Source organism: Lycium barbarum, chromosome 4 (genome assembly GCF_019175385.1).
Source record: "Lycium barbarum isolate Lr01 chromosome 4, ASM1917538v2, whole genome shotgun sequence".
Classification (NCBI taxonomy): domain Eukaryota; kingdom Viridiplantae; phylum Streptophyta; class Magnoliopsida; order Solanales; family Solanaceae; genus Lycium; species Lycium barbarum.
This window is the reverse complement of record NC_083340.1, coordinates 66,797,828-66,804,545: the sequence shown is the minus strand read 5'-3', so window position 1 is coordinate 66,804,545 and position 6,718 is coordinate 66,797,828. Positions and strand designations below refer to the sequence as shown.

The following is a 6,718-nucleotide window of genomic DNA, read 5'->3' as shown; positions in this document are numbered from 1 at the left end:
ACTTTCTACATATTCACTTTCTTCCTTTCCCTAATGTTGTTGCATTAGGACTTTCCAACTCTAGCCTGTGGTGACAATATCATCAGCTTACCTTGTAACATCTATCACTTGAACTTCACTACCCTGTTCGATTGATGCCTTCAGTATACCGCAACGTCGGTTGCTGGGACACATATAACCGTTGGCGCAGCCACATATAGGATGTCATACTCATACAAATACACACACACACACACACACACACACACACACACACACACATATATATATATATATATATATATATACTAACGCCTCGCTTACAAAGTATTTCCCAATACTATTCGAACTCATCATAATTCTAGAGTTGTGATGCAATTTTTTTTTTCTCTTTGCCGGTCTAGTCCGCCTCATCCTTCGCGACCTTTTATGGTTTCTATCCACTCCGCATACTCCAATTTCCCTTAGGCTACTCTAGGTTCTCATCTGTCTCTTATGTCTGAATTTGTAGGACTCTTAATATACTTCTCAGGGGGTCACCCATCCTAGTATTTCTCTCTCCCCAGCACGCTTAACCTTGGAGTGCTAATGGGATCCGGTGCGTTAGTGCTGGTATAATCGCATACACCTTACTGCGTGACCTTCCTCACATAACCTAAAGCAAGTTGAAGTTTTAACAGATTCCCAAACATTCTCGTAATGCATCTCCCTCCGAATTAGAAAGGATCTCGTACTCGTCTGACTAAGCAAATGCTATTTTGGCCTATGAAATCCTCAATAATCACCTTCAATCTGCATGTATAACTACTTTTCATCCTAGCTTTCAAGATTCCCAATGGTGGCGAAGGCATCTTGATCGTAATTACTTGCAAATACTTAAGTCACTAATCCCCTTTAGGATTTTCGCTCATCACTATTCAGTATTACCCTGAAGTAAATACATACGCACATAGGAAGTTCCAATAAGAACACGTATACCTGTAGCCGATCGGTCCTTAGCCTAATCTGGTAGGCTATAGAGTGAAGTGTGCTCTTCATCTTTGTCTTCCCACCGTCTACTAGTCTGGCCTAACATAATGCTAAAACGTAGGGAAAATCTAGTTATGCCAGCTTTGTAATTCCTCAATTACGTCTTCATCCACAGGAGTTTCGTGACCCTTAAACAGGTCTTTGTCATATGATTTCTCAGTCGGGTCTCCTCCTACTGGAGCCACATCCTCCGATGGGTCCGCGTCAATGGAATAACTGATGCTCTTTCTTATACCTCTTGACATCCTCGATCCTGAGTCGACGGGCGATACTGGTCTCATGTTCCCCTTCGAAGCCTCACTTATGCTCCCATTAACTGAACTTTTCTTCTCCTCCAACACAATCCTGCAATTTAACAAAAAACGTACCAAGAACGAGCTTTCCTATCATTGGATGTACTGCACGATCTATGATCAGAAAGAATGATGATATCCTAAATGTCCTGTAGCTTCCTGTTTATAGATGTGGTGCACAACACACCGATAAACAAGACTCTACTAGACACGGTCTGTAGACACTCCGAGGATGAACTGCTCTGATACCACTTTTGTCACGACCCAAACCGATGGGCCATGACAAGTGCCCGAGCTGGGCACCCGTATACGACCCACTAGATATAATCATACTGAAACTAAAAACAATATGGCACTCTGTGAAAGCATGCTATGAACTCATCATGTCATACATCAAAGAGAACCTGTCTCCTGAGAAGCCACAGCTAACCAAAACATAACAAATATGCAAGCTGACAAGGTTGCCACTATACACGGGGACATCCAAGATGAACTACATCGATATAGCTGACCAAATCGTATATACACAACCCACATACGTCTACAGACCTCTAAAAGTATAACAAAGTCTACGTCAAAAAGATCTGTACCAAAGTGACTCAAGCTCCGAAACAATGGAGCTCTTCAAGCAGCTGAGTAGCAGTCCTAAGCTGGAGGATCACCAAATTGAGTATTTGTACCTGCGGGCATGAAACGCAGCCCCCGAAGAAAAGGGGTCAGTACGAAAAACGTACAGAGTATGTAAATCATGAAGTACAATAATGAAGACCATGTCTAAGTAGAAGATGACAGGAGACAAGTATGATAATCAAGGATACCAATGCATCTGTGCCTTATGAGATGAGAGTCATGCATATATATAATATACTAGTGAGGGACTCGGTGAAATCATCATATATATACCGTACCCGGACCTTTAGTGAGGGACTCGGTAAAATAATCATATATATACCGTACCTGGCCCTCTAGGGAGGGACTCGGTGAAATAATCATATATATACCGTACCCGGCCCTCTTGTGAGGGACTCAGTGAACAATACAATGAAGCTGTGCACGAATATGTTCCCGACCCGAGACTCGGTGAATGATATATTAACGGTATGCACGAGTAGAATATCGTGAGCAACCATATGCAAACTAAGTCATCATCTGAGACTCAGTAGAATAAACAGAATGAACCAACACTTTAGAATTAAAGACAACTATCATGTCAAGCACTATTGGGAACTAGAGTTCGTTGGAGTCATATGTGTTCGTTGTTCGCTCAGTTTATGTAATTCATGCAATAAGGAAAGAAAGGGTAATTTTACATACACTTTGGAGCCTTTAGAAGTAGAGTCATCATCATAAAATCATTCCTATCGTTGACATCATCAGAAGTTTTAAAAACAATGGACTTTTAGCTTTTGAAGACAAGAAGGTTACGGAAGCATTTATGAAGTCATACCATAGGGATCATGCCTTTGAAAGAAAAGGACGAGCCTTAACATACCAATTCAACCACCAACTACCTACGCTTATCCGTCCAATCCCGCAAGTCTACATATAAGACCATTCATACTATGATTAGGCCCATTATCATATACTTATCCTAAGACTTCAAATAATTCTTCCTAAAATTTGCCAAAAGTTCGGCAGCATCTCCTCTGTTTATATGCCTAGCCCAGAATCGTAATTCAACAACCAAAAACCACAACATCAATACCAACTTCAATAACATCATTTCCAACACCAATATTTACCATAAAATAGCCCACACGCTGTTTTCCAACTTCCATAACTAACAAACTTACTACACGATTGTTTAGCGACTTTATCTCCGTAATTAAGTCTTAAATACTACCAAAAGAGAAAGATTCATACCTTCTTTCCTATTAAGACCGCAATATCCTCAGTATCCACGCTAAAATCCACCGCAAAACAACACTAGAATCACAACCATGCGTTTCCCGGACCTAAACCACTACTCTGCTACATGAAAATTGCTCACTTTTTTATTCCCTCTCTCTCTCTTTAAATTTCTGGAATTTTCTGGGGCAAATCTGATGAAAAAGGGGGTTCTTACCCTTTTTATAAGGGCCAAATTCGGGTCGGATACTGTAGGATTTAACTGTAGCAGTACTGTAGCATGTGGGTTACAGTAGCAGTACTGTAGCACGTGTTTCTGCTCTGTCAGCTGAACTTGTAACGTCCATAATTCTCTACTCCGAAGTCCAATGGGCTAGCGGTTTGTTGCATTGGAAACTAGACTCGACGAACTTCATTTTAGGCTTTTGTTTCACCTTATAAAACTTCATATGCTAAGAGATATGCGTCCACCAAATTGGACCAAAAGTTTCACAAAAAACATTACCCATCCTTTTTCCAAAGTCGTACTACTCCATTTCTTCCACTCATTTCCTTATAAAACCTTCTGGTACACCTTATATACATTCGTCCTCATTAAATATACTTAATAATGCTTGTTCTTTATATTCCAAAGTGGTTTTACTTAACCATAACTCAACGTACTTATATTTCAAATTTGATAAGTGCTTCCTCGAAGATACGGGGTGTAACACTCCTGTTTATAAGTGTGGCGGCTTCACACCCATAAGTAGGACTCTACCGGACACGGCAAGTAGACAACCCTAGGACGAACTGCCGTGACACCACTTTGTCACGACCCAAAGAAATGGGCTGTGATGAGTGCCCGACCACCATTGACCAATCACCCCTAAACTCATACTTGCCATATGTTGAGTAACCTGGTGGCTCATTTCTAACTTATATCTGAACGACAACATTTGCTGTAAAATTCATGCAATAAACTCTACCTCGAAAAATCATAAATTATACATACGAATATATACATAGGCATTCGTGCAAAGGATGACAAGGTAGTGCGACATGGCCACTACATGTACGGTACATAAAATAAGAGACCACAAAGCTACATGACGTTCCCACCATATACAACTGTCTACAGACCTTTATGGAATATAAACTGTAGAGAAAACAGGACAAGGTCATGTCATACACATATATCTACATAGCAAGGTAGCATACCAAAAAGGGTTGCCGCTCCGGACCACTGGAGCGCACTGACTACGGTTGAGGGGAGATCCTACTGGGTTGGATCGTCTGGCTGGCTACCTGATCCTGCGAGCATGAACACAGCGTCCATAAGAAAGGACGTCAGTACGAACAGTGTACTAAGTATGTAAGGCATGAATAACAACATAATAAGAGGTATGGGACATAACATGAGATAAGGATAATCTGTATGTCGGATTGCCTCTTAAGGAGAATATCATGCATGGTTAGTCTTTTCATAAAAAACATTTCTCATACTTATATAAATAATAGTGCTACGGAACGTGCAGCCCGATCCATATATAAATATTATATTGTCGCGGAACGTGCAGCCCGATCCATATATAAATATTATATTGTTGCGGAACGTGTATCCTGATCCATACCCATACATCTCGCGTCTGGGACAATGTCGTAATATACCAACTGATCAGGTGGTTATGCATATATAACGCCTCACCTTTCCCCATATCACCTTGAAGGAATAATGATTATAAGGTGAGATCAACAACAATGAATAAAATCAAGGAAATCATGAAATAAGCTCAAGACTCTCGTATTAGCATCAAATCCATAAGATTTGGAATTTAATAGCATTAAAATCATAAACTTTGAAACTTCTAGGAATAGGATCATCATCATCAGCATCATCATTATCATCATGAAAACATAATCATCTTTAACGTCATAAGACACTTTAAGAATCATGAATCTCTAGCTTGTGCGAATAGGGACATCATGGAAAACATGTATAAGTTCACAAGAAAGGAGTCATTATTTTCATGAATATCATAAAACCTTGAGAACCATGAACTTCTAGCTTTTCGGGAAAAAGGATGTTATGGAGACATAGATGGAATCGTAACATAGGAATCATGCCTTCAGAAAGAAAGGGACTAGCCTTATATACCTTTCGGTCTCCTTGGCGATTCAACGTTTATCCTTCCAAGCTCGTAACTCTACATATAAACCATTTGTACTATTGTTAGGCTCAAATTCATACACCCATCTCAAATCCTTAATTTAATTCCATTTAAAATCTGCCGAAATTCGGGCAACATCTCCCCTATTTATATGCCTAGCCCAAAATTATAATCCAACCACTAACAACAACAATAACCATAATAACATCAACAACAACATTACCAACACCAATATGCTCCATAAAACATCCCACACGATGTTTTTCCAAATTCCTCAACTAAACAACTTGTGGTACGACTATTTAATAGTTTTACCATCAGGACTAACCAAGATTAACATTAATAAGAAGTGATTCATACCTTACTCCTCCTAGTACCGCAATATCTTCACTTTTCACCATGAATTCAAGCCAAGACTTACTGCAACACGATTTTATTATCGCCACTATACGCTGTCCGAACCAGAATTCGGGGATTATACTCGATTTACGTTAAAATTTGATGTGTGGAAGTTGGAGGAAATTTCCAGAAGGTTTAGGATGATTTTCAGGGGTGGTTTTGTTATACCCCGTGTTTTTGTACATCGGATTATCCGTAAGCTAATCGACATAAGTTAAGGACAAGATTATTTTTGGGATATGAAATAGGTGCTTTTAATCCTCGATTTTAATTAGTGCACGATTTGTTTATAAATTTCAATTAGTATAGAAATATTATTGGAGATTAGAGACTAATTAACTATGATTAGATTATTAAGTGGAGATTAGTAATTAATTAAGATTAATTAAGTTAGCCAATTATATAGTTAAAGTGGGCCCCACCCGATTATTTAATTAAAAAAAATTAAAACATTGAATTGGTGAGTCATTATAGGGGGAGCACGTGTCCCATGAACAGACATCATATACATAGTCAAGATAATGACTAACTTAACAATTCATTTTCATTTTGCAAATTTTAGCTTAAGAGAAAGTGAAAGGCGAGCATAGCCATGGCTGCCATGCTCTCGGCCAGCCATGGTCTTTGAAAAAAAAATTCTAGCTTTGATTAAATTCTAAGGTAATTTGCAAGTCCAAGGAGGTGATAGTAACATTGGGTATTGAATTGAGGAAGAAGAAATAGTGCAATTGGTGCAAGTGAGTGTAGAATTTGCTCCGATTAAATTAAGGTAAGATCTTCTCATTTTATGGTATAATTGGATTAATGGTGTTGCAATGGAAAGATTAAAATTGTATTAGATGAAATTTGAAGTAAGAAATTGCATGAATTCGTTGGTATTAGGAGTTGTAGATGTTATATGGAATTGTTGAGTTGAAAGATTAAAAGTGTGGTCTATGTTCACATGTTGTTGTTCATGTTTTTGTCGTGTTGTCGTTGATATGGATTCTAAATTTGGAAGAAAGAAGTGTATAACGTATC

The 6,718-nt window shown here is 38.8% G+C and overlaps 1 pseudogene; it reads right to left on the bottom strand.

Annotated features, from left to right (window-relative positions):
- Positions 1-485: 485 nt before the first annotated feature.
- LOC132638965 (5S ribosomal RNA) lies at positions 486-605 on the bottom strand (annotated as a pseudogene).
- Between the last annotated feature and the right edge of the window lie 6,113 nt (positions 606-6,718).